Source organism: Corylus avellana, chromosome 7 (genome assembly GCF_965113065.1).
Source record: "Corylus avellana chromosome 7, dhCorAvel1.hap1.2, whole genome shotgun sequence".
NCBI lineage: Eukaryota > Viridiplantae > Streptophyta > Magnoliopsida > Fagales > Betulaceae > Corylus > Corylus avellana.
The window spans coordinates 24,052,005-24,068,776 of NC_142496.1; the positions used below are offsets into that span (position 1 = coordinate 24,052,005).

Consider the following 16,772-nt stretch of genomic DNA (forward strand, 5'->3'; position numbering starts at 1 on the left):
GAGGTCACTAGTTCTAATTTTCCTCATTCTCTTATGCGGACATGTCAAAAAAAAAAAAAAAAAAAACTTTTGATATAATGGACACGCGTCCCTAAGTCCTCTTGGAATCTAATTTGGCGGACATGGCAATTTTCAATTGAGAAACGAGGCCTTTATTTATTTATTTATTTATTTATTTGTAAGAAATGAGACCTTTATATATCACATTACATTCACACTGATCAATTGGATAAGGATCTCATATTTACATTTTGGCCTTCACCGACCAAGACATATAAAAAGCTCACTATTCAATCGGAAAATTATAATAAGTTTTCGGGCTTAATTCTCTCTAACGGATAAAATATCTAATAAACTAAAGAAATATACTAATTAAGGATTAATTAGCATGTGGACAATTAACGTATATTAAATAAACAATGGTCGGAATATTATAAGCATATAACCGCTGGAATTAATGCAGGCGTGGGAATTATAAATTGGTTTATCCAATGGACCAACAGGACTTAGTGGTCCTATTTTTGAGAAATTCACGTAGACTTTTATCATTTCAACATAATTAATTAACCGCATTACTTTGTGATCTTTGAATGAGGATAAAGATAAAGACCAGTCTAACTATATATATTTATGACATCTGACACAATAGTCTTCGTGACCTCCTCCGTGTCACATTTGAGAACATGATTTCTCCATTTTAAATGAAATTAGATTAAATTTTACAGTATTAATTAATAAAATTCACATTATTTTGAAATTTTTATGACGTGGCAACTTAAGCTTTATGTTAATTTCTTTTACTTTTTATTGGTTTATTTATTTATTTATTATTTATTTTTTATGTTAATTGCCATAAATAATTGATGCCTTTTATTTTTACACATTTTTCTCTTTAAAAAAAAAAAAAAAACTGTAAATAGTAGATAGATAGTATTTGTGAAAAATGGCTGGACATGCCACACGTAACTTTATGTGAGATTAATTTTAAAAGTGCTTCGTTCTTATCATCCACGAGAGCCACGAGCTAGCACTATTAATTAATTATTGCATGGCATCTCCAAATGTGCCTATTTGAATAAGTGATTTTGAAATTTTAGTTGACCAATGGGAAAAAGGAAAAGACAAAGAAAGCTATAACTTATGTAATAAATATATATTAAGAACTTTTATCTAGCTAGGTTGCATTGTTAATTGTATATCTGAGTTGTTGTGTGTGTGTTTTTTTGGTTGTTTTGTTGTAATCTGGCTTTGTTTTTTTCGGCGGCCTCGTCGCCGGCCTTCTCGATCCCTTGTATTGCAGTTTTGTTTAATTCAATGCGTATTCATTAAAAAAGAATAAGGTTTTGTTTTAATTAGGGTAAGTTATCGAGAACCAACAATATATGTATGATAATAATAATAATAAGAAAAGTTTTTTTTTTTTTTGTTTTTTTGTTTTTTTGATAGTATTTCTTCATTTGAAATGAAGAAATGCTTCAATTCATCGACCATTAATTAAGAAAAAAAAAAGACGTGCTACTCCTTCATATCTCCATACATCTCTTTTTTAAATTTACAAGTGAATCTATAGAAGCCATATTTAATGATGATTTTTAAAAAAATATGAATAGAGATGGACAGAGACCGACGGAAGATAAAAATATAACATTTCTCAAAAAAAAAAAAAAAAATGATAGATGGAATATTATATCAACTCAGCGGAAGCGTATGTGAGATGCACCATGAAAGTAGAAAAAACATTTATCAATAATAATACATGTCATTCTTTCACCGCGCTATTTTCGAAAATGTATATTATGAAAGGTTCTATAACTTTCATCAAAAAAATTTTATAAACTTAATGTAATAGTTTATGTGGTGTTTATCACACTAATTATTAAAATATATATTATTAGTAAGAGTTTATATCATACTTACTTTATAAATTAACAAACAGTCAACTACTAAATTGTTTATTACTCACTCATTTCCTCGTATTTGAATACAAAACCCCAAACCAAATCTCACTCTAAATCTACCCACTCATGTTGCAGATGCTTTACTTAGTTCCACTTGCTGCACGCCAAGGGGCCCTTTTTTGTTTTTCTGTGCACCCAAAAGGTTTATTGTTGTTTATAGATGTATTGATATATGTCGTAAAATATATCAACTTTAAATTTAATATTATGAATGTCATCAAATGCATCAACTTTAAATTTTAATAATAAAATAAGTATGAGAAAATCCTTCTTCCTGTAAGAACATTTACAATGAACTCCTTAAATAAAAATTAAATTTGATGAGAAAAATTCACTTTATCAAACTTAGAGAGTTACTTTTAAAATGAATCAAACATCAAACTCCCTATACCTTTCCTACTTCAGTTAAATATTATTTTTATTAGTTTTAAATCAATCAGGAGAAAATATAGTAAAAAATAAGTTTTAAAAATTATATAACTTTAACTTTTTGGCTGTTAGTTGGAATGTAAGGAACATATATGAAAATAGTGAAATATAAAGTAAAAAATAGAGTTTGTTAAATGGGTGTTTTCATGAGTTTTTTTTTTTTTTTTTTTTTTAAAAAAATTAAATATAAAACCTCATTGTAAATGCTCTTACTCAATTTTTTTTTTTTTATACCCATAAGTGGTTTATAAAATCACTATTAAATCTTGTTAGGGAGATTGATACTTAAGAATTTTTTTTTTTTTTTTGTTTAGTGAGCTCATAATATAGCATGTTAAAACACTATACGATCCAAAAACTTAAGCCAATGAATTTAAGTCTGACAGTGTTATATTAACAACTCATGCTTCTTACATATATTCAATATGGGGCTCTATCTTTTTACACTCATCTATATATATATATATATATATATATCAAAATTCAACAAACATCCCTCTCATTCTTAAAAGTTATCTACGAGCAATGTCTCTCAACAAAATTTCAGAATCGTAATAAAATAATCGTGATTGACTTTTGGGCAAATTCTCCACGTGACAAAATGCAAAAAGCTAGGGTGGATATATATGAAACAGCTCAACTTGGTAATCCGCGGTTTAATGTAATCCATGCCATGATCACCTCGTCCTCGATCGAATTCCATTATGCGAAATAAAATAAAATAAAATAAAGGAGAAAAGGAAAACAATATTAAAAAAGAAGAAAGAGTCTTTGAACTTTTATTGTAGCATATCGGTTGAGAACCTAGCTATTACACCATGGAACTTATACATGCACTTTCAAAAAGAAAATTCCAGCTATAAGTTCATAGGGGATTCTTAAAAGCATTTCCAGTGAAATTAGTTGTAGTTGCTCATGGTAGACAGACGTTGTGATCAGTATTAGCAAAGAAAACTTGTTTTAATTTAGCTTTTGCGAAACTAAGAGGTACAAACACATGGTTAAGCTACATTTTATATAACGAGGTACCGACAAACGTAAAAAACAGCCAGCGGCCGTTAGCTTGCAGTAGAAGTTATAATAGCCGTTCGGGAATCTAAAATTTGTGATTTAATCCCTGAAAACGTGCAAACACATGCGTCTTTATCCCATGCTTTTCAAGAGTTATATATATATATATATATATATTCTGGGAGGTGCGTCTGAGGAAAGTTGGCTCTATAAGTAGAACCCAAGTCCATGCTGAAAGTCACACATGCAAGACAGAAAGTAGTTACAATTAGCGTGTGAGTATGGGCGTAAAGAAGATGGGTTTGGTTTTTGCTTTCCTTGGCTTTTTGTTCTTTGATGGGCTGCTGCTTCGTACGGCAGCCGAGGACCACCATTATAGCTTCATTGTAAGTGTCCACTAGGCACTAGCTACGATGTTCACGTTATGTTTGCAAATTTGATATATAAAACGTTATGTAATTGTCCGTTTTGATTGCAGCTGAGGGAGTCGCTCGTGAATTTCACAAGGGTGTGTGGCCAAACAAAGAGCATGTTTACTATAGAAATAGAAGGCTTACCCGTATGGCCTGGCCCTACGATTCATGTTCGTAAAGGCGATACGGCATATATCAATGTTCACAATAATGGAGATTATAGTGTCACTATTCACTGGTACTGAAAACTCTCTCTCCAGTAACTGCATAGTCTGTGTGCCACGCGCGCAGTTTTTTAATTTTTAATTTTTTTTGAGGGGGTGGTGGGGGTTGTGGGTGAATAATTTTTATATTTTTTGGGGAAAGAAAGAGTAAATTTCACAATATACATGCAACGATTGATGGGAAGCTTTGGGTCGTAATGGAATTAATATATGCCATATTGATGAACTCGTGGATGATACCCATATCAGTCCTAAGGATCAACGTTATTTGTCCAAAACCATAATGATATATATATGGTATGAAATTAAATGAAAATATTATGAAAATTAAAGAATAGTTTGGCCATGACATGAATTGACAGGCACGGAGTGAAGCAGCCAAGAAATCCATGGTATGATGGTCCTGAGTACGTCACACAGATGCCCATTGAACCACAAACAAACTTAACTTATGAGGTTATATTTTTTGACGAAGAAGGAACACTCTGGTGGCATGCCCATAGTGACTGGTCACGTGCCACAATCCATGGCGCCATTGTCATCAAGCCGCCAGAGGGAGCCCCTTATCCATATGATACACAACCCGATGGCGAGCACGTTCTTGTACTTGGTATAGCTTGACTAATGGCTAGCTAGTTATAATACTGAAGATTCTCATATTTCCTTTAGAAAATTAAATGCCGAGTTTATAGATGCATATTGAATTAATTAATTCTTCATTTAATTCTATGTGCTGCAGGAGAATGGTACAATGGAGATGTCATGGAAAATATCGAAGAGGCCCTGAGAACCGGTGGTGATCCAAAAATGTCAGATGGATATGCCATCAATGGCCTACTAGGACCTTCAGATGCTTGCCCCGATGGTAAGAATATTAAACAACGAAATATATGGTTTCCTGGTGGTTAAAAGTAGTTAGTTTTCTCACGTCTATGAAATAAATTGCTTGTTTAATTCATATATTATATATCATATCATATATTGATGTTACAGATCCAAGTTATCCTGTATTAGTCGAACACGGCAAGACATATCTTCTCCGTATAGTAAATGCGGTGATGAATGAGGAAATGTTCTTTGGAATCGCAGACCACACGATAACAGTTGTGGGACAAGATGGTGCATAAATAACTCCCATAACCGTCGATTACATAATGATAACCCCAGGACAAACAATGGACGTATTGCTCACAGCAAACCAGGCACCCAGTTACTATTACATCGTTGCTACTCCTTTCATGGACCACAGTCTGCCTGCCCCATTCGACAAGAACAACACTTCAGCCATTCTTATGTATACAGGGGCTACTCCTCCGACCACTATTCCCTCTCCGTCCCTTCCTGATTCAAGCAACAGGGATGCTGCAAGCAACTTCACAAGTCAAATAAAGTCATTGAACCCGGTTGATGTGCCGACAGACAACATCAAACGCATTTTGATAGCAGTTTCTGTAAACCAGCTACCTTGCACCGATCCAGATTGTAAGGATTCGAGGCAATCTGCAAGCTTGAACAACATAAGCTTCCTCACCCCAACCACTGATATACTTCATTCATACTACTGGTACGTACCTACGACTGCACCACACTGTTTTTATTTGTTTCTTGTTTTTCTGTTTCCTGAAGATCCCTTCCCACTTTAATTCTTTTAATTGGATTTTTATTGAAGTATATCATTGCTAATTATCATCCACTGTTATTCACATGTGAACACGGTTTTTAGCTGATATGATTAGGATTTAGGGTAATATATTTATAATCGTTAAATGTTCCATAAATCATGCACGCACGCACCTACTACCCAGCAACATGTACCTGGAGGCTGGAAGTATCACTAAATTTGAATAATATATTACTCAATTGCTTATACCAAAAATAAGCTACTTTTAAAACCTTTATGCTTATGTAGTGGCTTACCTTTCGACAAAGATTTCCCGGCTATGCCGCCCGTGCCGTTTGACTACACAGGAGATGAAGCGGCTAATTATGTTCTCCCAAGCGTAGGAACCAAGGCACTTATAATAGATTATGGGACAAACGTGGAAATAGTGTTCCAAGGGACTAATGTTGGGAACGCAGAGAATCATCCGATGCATCTTCATGGTTATAGCTTCTTTTTGGTTGGGACGGGTGATGGCAATTGGGACCGTGACGATATTACAAATTACAATACGACATATGCACCGGCAGTTAACACCATCGGAGTTCCTAAGAATGGATGGGCTGCCATTAGATTCAAAGACGATAATCCTGGTACTCTCTCTCTCTCTCTCTCTCTCTTTCTTTTGTCTTTATCTCCCAGACCACTATATATATATATATATATATATATTTGTGAATGACATGGCGATGTTTCTCAGGGGTTTGGTTTATGCACTGTCATTTGGAACGGCATTCGAGTTGGGGTATGAGCGGTGTTATCATTGTGCAGAATGGGGACAGCCCTGACGAACGCATTCTGCTACCCCCGCCTAATTTCCCTGCTTGTCCTCCTAAATAGTTATGAAAAGATTGTGCTTCATCCTTCAGTGTCATCTACGAAATCAACCTTTAATTTGAATGTCGTTTTTTATGATTTGAGCAGTCGTTTGAATAGTTTCCTGTTTTTGTTCTTGTTGTTTTCCTCCTTGTGAGCATTGATTCGTAGACACTTGAATAAAATAACTTTGGACATCCTCTCTCTGTTTATCTTATATTCAAAATTTTCTCTTTCCGTCGCTAAGCTACATATAATAGAGGGGTGTACCTGTTAGGAATTAAATAAAAAAGGATAGTCGCACGAGCAATACTCTTTTCTTTCAACTGTTTAGGTTGAAAGAGGTAAAATAAAGTGAATAAAAATAGAAAGTAAATAATTCATTGAGTAATACATTTAAATAGACTACAACGGAAATTCACACTCCTAAAAACAAAGACCCACTTAATTACTATTAGAATAACATGGGCCATTAAGTAACTAAAACTAAAGAACTCATCGAGCAACATGATAAACTAACAAATAGATAATGCTCACTAGAACTAGGAACACGGACACACTACTCATGTAGAAAAGTGTGAGTTCTATAAATTTAGGAGCACAGACACACTACTCATGTAGAAAAGTGTGAGTTCTATAAATTTAATGAATAGTGTTTAGAAAGTTGTATGAAAAAAGAAAACACAGAAGAAAATCGTTTAGACTTTCTCTTTTATCAATGTGACACAATGGCCGTCTCGAGTATATATATATTATAACGTTTCCTAATTTGGGTTGGAGTAGGTAATAATCAGGGGCGGAACTACGTACAACAATGGGGGGACAAATGTCCCCCCAAAGTTTTTGAAATTTTCATTAAAGTAGGTATATTTTATATATTTACCCCTTAAATTTAGAAATTTATCCCCCAAATTAATTTTTTACTCTCTTGTGTTTATCTACGGCAAGACTTTCTCTTTCTCTTAAACTTTTTCTCTCTCACACCATACTTGAAGATTTTCTCAGTTCTCTTTCTCTCAAAGTCTCTCTCTTGGACCAGACTCTATCTCTCTTAGACTAGAAAAGTCTTACCGATGGGCCATGATTTGTTGTGTCCTATCACATGTGTCTTGCAGTTCATATGAGAAGCGAGAAGTCTTGGTGAATTAGAAAAAAAAAAATTAAGGGAAAAATATAAAAAAGCCCCACAAACTACCAGCCGTTTTCGATTTAGCCCCCTAATGTTCCAAAAGTGATAAAGTAGCCCCCCAAACTACCAAATTATTGCATTTTGGCCACTCCGTTAGTCAAAACCGTCAATTTGGACGGAAATTGCAAAACGACGTCGTTTGTTACGGGTAAGTTACTACAATGCCCTTTTGAGAAAAATATAAAAAAGCCCCCCAAACTACCAGCCGTTTTCATTTTAGCCCCCTAATGTTCAGAAAGTGATAAAGTAGCCCCCTAGCTACCAAACAGTTGCAATTTGGCTACTCCGTTAGTCATTACTGTCAAATATGATGAAAAATTCAAAACTACATCGTTTTGACAATGGTAAGTTACTAAAATGCCCTTTTAGAAAAAAAAATCATATTAAAACAAGCACGCTAAATGGCGCCGTTTTGCTTGAAATTAGGGTTTCCTTACACTTACCAAAACGGCACCGTTTTGATAAGTGTTAGGAATAAAAAGAAAAAACCTTAGACACCACGCAGAAAAAACCCCCAACCCCAGTTTATCTCTCTCCCCCAAACCGCCGACCACCACATCGTTCTATCTCCGGCAACCTTCTCCCTCAAGTGAAAAAAACGCAACGCCCCTCTCTCTCTTTCTCTCAAAACGACTGCCCCTGCCACCACCATCCATCACCGCCAGCCACACCATCCACTAGCTACGAAGCGCCACCGAAAAATTCTTACCCATTGTAGAAATCAAACAAAAAAATCACGTTCGTTGATAAACAACACCGATCCGACAGCTATACCATGAAATACAATAAAAAGATTGAGTTATGGGTAAGATTTACAGGCTGTCGGAGATAGACGACGTGGTGGCCGGCGGTTTTGGGGAGAAAGATAAACTGGGGTTGGGGGTTTTTTCGTGGGTCACCTGCGTGGGGTCTAGGGTTTTTTCTTTTAATTCCTAACACTTACCAAAGTGGCATCATTTTGGTAAGTGTAAGGAAACCCTAATTTCAAGCAAAATGACGCCGTTTTGCTTGCTTGTTTTAATATGATATTTTTTTTTTCCAAAAATGGCATTTTGGTAACTTACCATTGCCAAAACGATGTAGTTTTAAATTTTTCATCATATTTGACGGTAATGAATAACGGAGTGGCCAAATTGCAATTGTTTGGTAGTTTGGGGGCTACTTTATCACTTTCTGAATATTAGGGGGCTAAAATGAAAACGGCTGGTAGTTTGGGGGGCTTTTTTATATTTTTCCCAAAAGGGCATTGTAGTAACTTACCTGTAACAAACGACGTCGTTTTGCAGTTTCCGTCCAAACTGACGGTTTTGACTAACGGAGTGGCCAAAATGCAATAGTTTGGTAGTTTAGGGGGCTACTTTATCACTTTTGGAACATTAGGGGGCTAAATCGAAAACGGCTGGTAGTTTGGGGGGCTTTTTTATATTTTTTCCAAAAATTAAATATTAGCTTTGTGGGTGTGGGCTGTATCATACTATCACGTGTGGCTTAGTTCCTAAATATTAATATAATTTGAGATTTGATCATAATTCATATTAAAATTAACATTTGATGACTTATCTTTATTATTGAAAATTTGCAGCATTGTTTTGAAGCGTATTGTTGTTGGGAGCAGATTTGCAGCATCTTTTTAGAGCAGTATTGATAGTATTATTGCTGGGAGCTTCAATATATTTTGTTAGGAGAAACAATTCACACTCGAACGTACCATTTTTCTTAAATTCTATAGATTGTGCTTAGTTTATATTGCTAATAATTTATGTTGTTGTGTTTTTTGAAATGTATAAGATTAAGATTTTGAATAAGTATTTACTGTATTTTGATGTAGAAAAATTATACAAGTTTTGTTTTTAGCTTTCATTGTTGTTAATTAACTTAAATATTTGATGGGTTTGGATTCATTAATTTATTTGGCATTCTTTCATTTGTTAGTGGAAATAAGAACTATAATAAAATTTTAACAAAAATGACTTGTGAATTACTATGAAATTATATCTTACCATATGTATCTATGTATTTGGTAGGTGTTATTATAGTTATGCCCAGATAGGATAACCACAATTAGTCTCTCCAGCCTAACCTTTTAATTAAAAAAAAAAAAAAAAAAAAATCGTCCCTCACACTCAAAATCCTGGTTCCGCCCCTGCCAGGCAACGTATTTATTATAGTGGAATTAGGATAAAAGACAATTATTGACTAACATAAATCTACTAGTGCTACTACGAAAATAGACTCTTTCTGCCAATTGATCTCTCCGCTTGTAGATAGTCTTCGTGTAACTCAAGTCATGACCAAAAACACGACAATAAACATAACATGGTTGTAGATAATGAACTCTGTACTCCATCATATTTTGCATCTATGACCCAATTAAGTAGTAAAAGCTAAATAGAACTACAGAACCTAATCAAGTCTTGTTTGGTTCCGCATAACTTCTTCATCCGACCCATTGTTGTTTTGTATCCAAGATTTTAAGGGAACTTTACAAGAAGGCATGTAAGTAGGGGGCTGGCGGATGCTTGTCTCACTAGTGGTCCCATTCTTTACTATAAATGCAGTGTTCATACCCCAACTCAGATGTCGATCAAAATGACAATGCCAAAACCACACACCTGCGAAAAATCATTCGATGTATTAAATAATCAAAGGAATTTGAAAAAAGAATAAGAAACATGCAAACAACAAGAGTAGAAATACCTGGATTATTTGCAACAAATCTGATGGCAAGCCATCCCTTCTTAGGAACTCCAAAGGTATTCAATTTTGGAGGATCAACCAAATTAAACCCTTTTGGATCTGTCTCATTATCAAAATTACCAAAACCTGTTCCAATTATATAGAAGCTATATCCATGCAAATGCATTGGATGATTTACCGAGCCTTTTACCACGCCAGTCCCTTGAAAAACTATCTCCACTGCCTCACCATAGTTCAACACCTTCACCTTGGTCCCTTGCCTTGTTAATACAATGTTTTCGGCCGTCATTTCATCATCTGTAAAGTTATAGAATGAAGGGGGGTAGTCGGGGAAGTCTGTGGTGTAAACTCCACTGATATTCCTGCACAATAGGTTTAGGCTTGATCATATTTTTCAACAAATTAGCCGGCATATATATATATATATTTGATTGCAATGACACAATATTTGGGAAATGGGGAACAACCTGTAGTAGGCATGTAGCACGTCAGTACTTGGGTTGACCCAACTTATGTTATTTAAGGTTGAAACCAATGTTTCATTATCATGCGCTCTTGTACAGATTGGACAGTAGAGCAAATTCATGGAAACTGTAATATACATTCTCTCAGTTATGTTGAGGGGGACATTTACTGGGTGTTCTTTGTTTGCTAAGCTCCTTATACGACTGGTGAAGGTCAAGGCAGCCATGAAGTCCAAGTAAAGAGGAAGTGCACTTGGAAAGGAAGGAGATGATGGGATAGTATAATTTCCTTTGTACTGTAGAATTACAGTTGTATTGACATGGTCAAATCCGGTAACAGAGGCGTCTTCGCTTGAGTATTGTCTAGTAGCCATATAATAGTGGCCGAGAGGCTGGTTTGCTGTGAGCAAGACATCCATTGTTTGTCCCGGGCTTATCATGATGTATTCTGTGGAAATGGGTTTGATATAATGTGCATCCATCCCAACGACTGTGAGATTGTGTTCAGCAACTGCAAAGAAGAGTTCCGCATTCATCACAGCATTGACTACACGAAAAAGATAGGTTTTGCCGTAATCAACCATCCAACGGTACGTCGTTCCTTCAAATATTAATTAAGATGGTCGTTGAATCTTAGTCCAACAAATAATTTGAAAGATGAATGAAATTATTAGGCGACTCCACTTTTTATCAAACCAATATTAGTATGCCTATGATGGAATATAAATTAAATTATTAAATTCATTTATTTGTAGTTATTAACATGGTATCAAAGCAAAAATACTTAGTTTGAACTTTGTTCCCATCATTCATTTCATATTTCAATTAAATATTTCATGGATAAGTATGGCTTAATACCATCAGCCTCTCAAACCTGAGCTGCCAAATCAAAAGCGAAAGACATACCCTTGGAGCATGGACAAAAATCTCCTGGTTCACCGTTTATGGTATTAGCAACAGAATGTGGCAAGTCATCACCGGTTGCTGTGGCCTCATCCACCAATTCTTTCAAATTTCCATTGTACCAGGCCGCTGCATGTTCAACAAAACTGAATTATGTGTACTATCCTTTTGCTTTAGTCACAAACTTTTATTCACCTCATTAATAGAGAAAGACATATATTTGCATACCGATCACAACGATCTCTTCTTCGTCCGCCTTGGCAAATGGATAGGTGGATCCAACAGGCGGCAAGATAACTATGGCGCCATGAACTGTGGCACGTGTCCAATCGCTATGAGCATGCCACCAAAGGGTTCCTTCCTCGTCAGAAAATATTACCTCATACGTGAAGTTTGATCCAGGTTCAATGGGACACTGTGTAATGTATTCTGGACCATCTGATCACGGATTTCTTGGTTGCTTCACACCGTGCCTGCAGTGTCATTATGATACCCAATCAATAGAATTAATTTCTTTCTCTTGAACCACGACAAAATGTTAGAGATAGCCAAGAAACCAGGAAAAGGATCCTCTCCATTTCAAAATCCCTCCATTTCCTCCATTTAGTGTATTTTGAAGGGTAGTGTTGTCCAAAAGTTTTAATGATGGTAGTGCAATAAATACAATACCCTTCAAAATGTACTAAATGGAGGAAATGGAGGGATTTTGAAATGGAGAGGATCCTATTCCAAGAAACCAAGGGCATGTTTGTTAATGCATGTTTAGTAGGTGTTTTTTAGTTTTAGTTTGAAAAAAACTAAATGAATTCTCCACATGATCATCAACTAGCTAGCTAGGGCTGTGGATAATATATATATATATATATATATATATATATATTCCGATGGGACTCAACAGAGGAGGGGGAGGGTCCAGCAAAAACTTGTATCTGAGAGGATGCATGGGACAAATTAAGCTGGACTGCGGGCTTTATTGACTAGCTAGTCTGAATCATGAGGCGACAAAGTCTAGTTATTTTGTGTTAAACCATTCCTTTAAGGAAATTGTTAAAGGAAATTAATTTTTCAGATTTTGTGTCACCGATGTGAAAGGAACAAGAGGAAACACCTCCAGGACTCAGGAGAGATGGATGGACTTATCAAACAATACATGAGGGTGGGCGGCGGCGGCGGAGTCACATGTAGGCAAGTGGGATGTGACCCCACAAACTGTTCAGATTTTGGGTTTCCTTTTTCATTCTTTTTTTTTACTCTACTTTTTAAGTTCTTTTTATTTTTTTCCTTAAAAAAAAAAAAAAAAAAAAATCAATAGTAGGATATAGATCACAAGCACATGCATGTAAATCTCTGTAAAAATCTCTCCGGCTAAAAAGGTATGATTGATTTCAAAAAAAAAAAAAGAAAAAAAGAAAAAGAAAAATAAAAAAAGGTATGACTGTACGTATGAATTTATCTAATATTCTTAAATGAAATCTAAGAATTTGCTAGTTGCTGCCTTGCAGTTGTCTTTTTAGGCTTTTAAGACATTATAAAACGGATTTAGTAATGTAGTTCTTACCAGTGAATAGTGATCCCATAGTATCCTTGGTTGTGAACATTAACATACATCGTATCCCCTTTGTAAACTCGAATTACTGGCCCTGGAAAACTGTCATTTACAACCAGTATGCTCTGCGTGTTGCACAGCTTCGTGAAGTTTTTCTTCTTAAACTACAAAACAAGAAAAGAACATTTAATGATGCTGATTTATTATTATAATGTGTTTCTCTGAGCCTGAGCCCCTCCCCCCCCCCCCCAAAAAAAAAAAAAAGGAAAAGACAATATCATGGACACCCGCAAGTGATGGTTGAATAAGCAAAGAACATGGTTGCACACTAGAGGCTAGGAAAGTGGAAAGGACTTACAACAAAGTCATAGAAATGGACATCGCCAGCTTGAACCATGCAAAAAGAGTAGTGTCCAAGAAGAAGCAAAATGCCCAGAAACACTAACCTCGTATGCATGTTCTTGGAGTTCATTTTCTGACTCTCCTCACCCTTGATTAAAGGCACTCTTTTGTTTCATACATATGTGATTCCTCTTGATTTTTGACACCCACATATATAATAACAATCTTGATCGTTCGAGATCTTCTAGTACAAAGTCTAAATGATGAACTGTCAAGATCTTCTAGTACAAAGTATAAATAAAATATAAACCTACCAAACATTCTTGTTTAAATAGTCAAATCAGTCATTAATCAATCAATTTCGATCGGCAACTAACTGCTGGAGATGTTTTAGAGAGCAAACTGCGTACCTGCTTGACTAATCATCCTTTTACGGGTGCTTCCAAAAAATGGCTCTTAGCGCTACTTGTTTACTCAGATACTCTATTTTTTCCAAGGGTATGAATTGTTAATTGACATATGAATTTGGGTTAGGTAGAGTATTATCGTCCCACTCTATAAATTTACTCTCTATTTTAATTAAAAAATACCTCTTTCTATTTTAACTACTAATTTTTCAAAGCGCGCACCTATCTTGCTCTCATAAATAACTAGAGATCCCCACTTAAAATATATTTTTGAAAAAAATTCATTTAATTTTCTCAAACTACCATCCAATTAATAATGTCTCATTTAAACTTTTAATTGGAACAATGTTCCCTCCAAAGCTAGTAAAAAGACAAAACTGACCCTAGATGTTTTTCAAGAAAACAAAAATACTTTAATAAATCTGAAAGAAAAAAAAAATTCTTTAAGAAAAAAAAAAGGAAAAAATTTTAAATTTCCATACCCTAGTTTTTTTTTTTTTTTTTAAAAAATAGTTTTTAGTATTTTAATTTTTTTTTAATTTTATTAAGAATATTTTTATTTTTCATAATTGGGGGAGACATGAACAATATTTTTTGGTAATTTGAAAGGGTACGTGGAATTCACCCTATATTTTTTTAATAAATTATTTATTCTTGGGAGGAGAGAGAATCAGAAGAAATAGAATGTTAAATTTATAAGCATTTTAATATTTTTGACTCCATAAAACAAGAATTTTTTCACAATAAAGAGCCGAAAGAGAATGCTTGTAACCATTTTTTTTCTCTCTTTTGTTACATCCTCTATTAAATTATATTTCCAAGTGCCTGATTTGTGACTATCAATTTTCTCTCTCACACTAGCTTTGGACAATTTTGATCCTATTCCTAGCTTTTTTGTCCTCAAACAATATTGGCTCTAAATTACCGAAAGTGAAAGCATTAACAGCTGTTTGGGTCCTGAAAAAGCTCGACTTTTTGTGAATATATAGTGTGGTAAAACTGTATTTTATTTTTCTTTTTCTTCTTTTTTACGGCTTAAACCTAATTAAAGTTCTCAACTTGTTTTTCACGTGCTGTGATGCGCAACTAATCGTCATCTCCTCAGCTTGCCTGGATCCTGGATTAAGGTTGACCACCACGTGAAAGAGAGGAAATGAGTGATGATGAGAGAGTGAGGAAAATGAGTGTTGAATGTTGACTGTCTGGGGGCGGAACTACGTAAAACAGTGGGGGGACATTGTTTTTGAAATTTTCATTAAAGTAGGTATATTTTATATATTTGCCCCTTAAATTTAGAAATTTGTCCCCCCAAATTAAGTTTTTACTCCCTTGTGTTTATCTACAGCAAGACTTTCTCTTTCTCTTAAACTTTTTCTCTCTCACACCATACTCGAAGGCTTTCTGAGTACTCTTTCTCTCAAACTCTCTCTGTGGGACCAGACTCTATCTCTCTTAGACTAGAAAAGGCTTACCGGTCGGCCGTGATTTGTTATGTCCTGTCACCTATGCCTTGCAGTTCATTTGAGAAGTGAGAAGTCTTGTTGTTGATCTCATTTCTCAACAAAGAACTGCTCGCAAGCTGTTCATCTCATCTCATTTCGATTTCTTGAAGGTTCTTTCAATCCTTTGTTTTGTAGCTTAGTTGCTTAGAGCATTCCCAATAGAAGAGCCAAATGTTACTTTTATCTAGAATAGCTCTTCAAATGTTCAAAAAACCTCCCACATTGGATGAGCAAAAAATATATGTAAAATAGATATTTGATTAGAATAGCTAAAAAAAAAGTTAAATGTAGCAGCACTTTTTAAGGGAGCCATTTTATTTTTTAGTGTTTCTCTCTCCTGCTTTATCTTTTTTCTCAAATCTTTTCCCACATTTTTTTTAGAAATATAGCTAATCGGATGTGGAGACACTTAAAAATGGCTTAGCTAAACTAGATAAAAGTGAATTTTAAAAAGCTATTTTTCATAAAAATATGGCTCTTCCATTGGAAATGCTCTTAGTTGTATTGCATCGTTATATATATATATATATTATTCATTGAAAGGCACACTTGCAAATTTCAAGTTGCAATCTCGCAGAATGCAGAGATTCCTTGCTACTAGCCTACTTCCTATGTGGACCGCGTGGGATAGAACTTAGTGGCCAAGTGGGTTGGTGGGTGTGTTAGTGGCTTGGTGAATTAGAAAAAAAAAAAAAAAAAATAATAATAATAATAATAAATATTAGCTTTGTGGGTGTGGACTGTGTCATACTATGATAGAACTTAGTGGTCAAGTGGGTCGGTGGGTGTGTTAGTAGCTTGGTGAATTAGAAAATATATATATATTAGCTTTGTGGGTGTGGACTGTGTCATACTATCACGTGTGGCTTAGTTCCTAAATATTAATCTAATTTGAGATTTGATCATAATTCATATAAAAATTAACATTTGATGACTTATCTTTATTATTGCAAATTTGCAGCATTGTTTTGGAACGTATTATTGTTGGGAGCAGATTTGCAGCAGTTTTTTGGAGCAGTATTGATAGTATTGTTGTTGGGAGCTTCAAGATATTTTGTTAGGATAAACAATTCACACTCGAATGTACCATTTTTCTTAAATCCTATAGATTGTGCTTAGTTTATATTCCTAACAATTTATGTTTAACGTGTTGATCATAATTCAATTTTTGTGTTTTTGAAATGCATAAGATTAAGATTTTGAATAAGTAT

General features: G+C 34.7%; 2 pseudogenes; one reads left to right on the top strand and one right to left on the bottom strand.

Annotated features, from left to right (window-relative positions):
- Positions 1 to 3,679: 3,679 nt before the first annotated feature.
- Positions 3,680 to 6,535, top strand: LOC132184031 (laccase-14-like; annotated as a pseudogene).
- A 3,568-nt stretch (positions 6,536 to 10,103) lies between these two features.
- LOC132184030 (laccase-14-like) lies at positions 10,104 to 13,871 on the bottom strand (annotated as a pseudogene).
- Between the last annotated feature and the right edge of the window lie 2,901 nt (positions 13,872 to 16,772).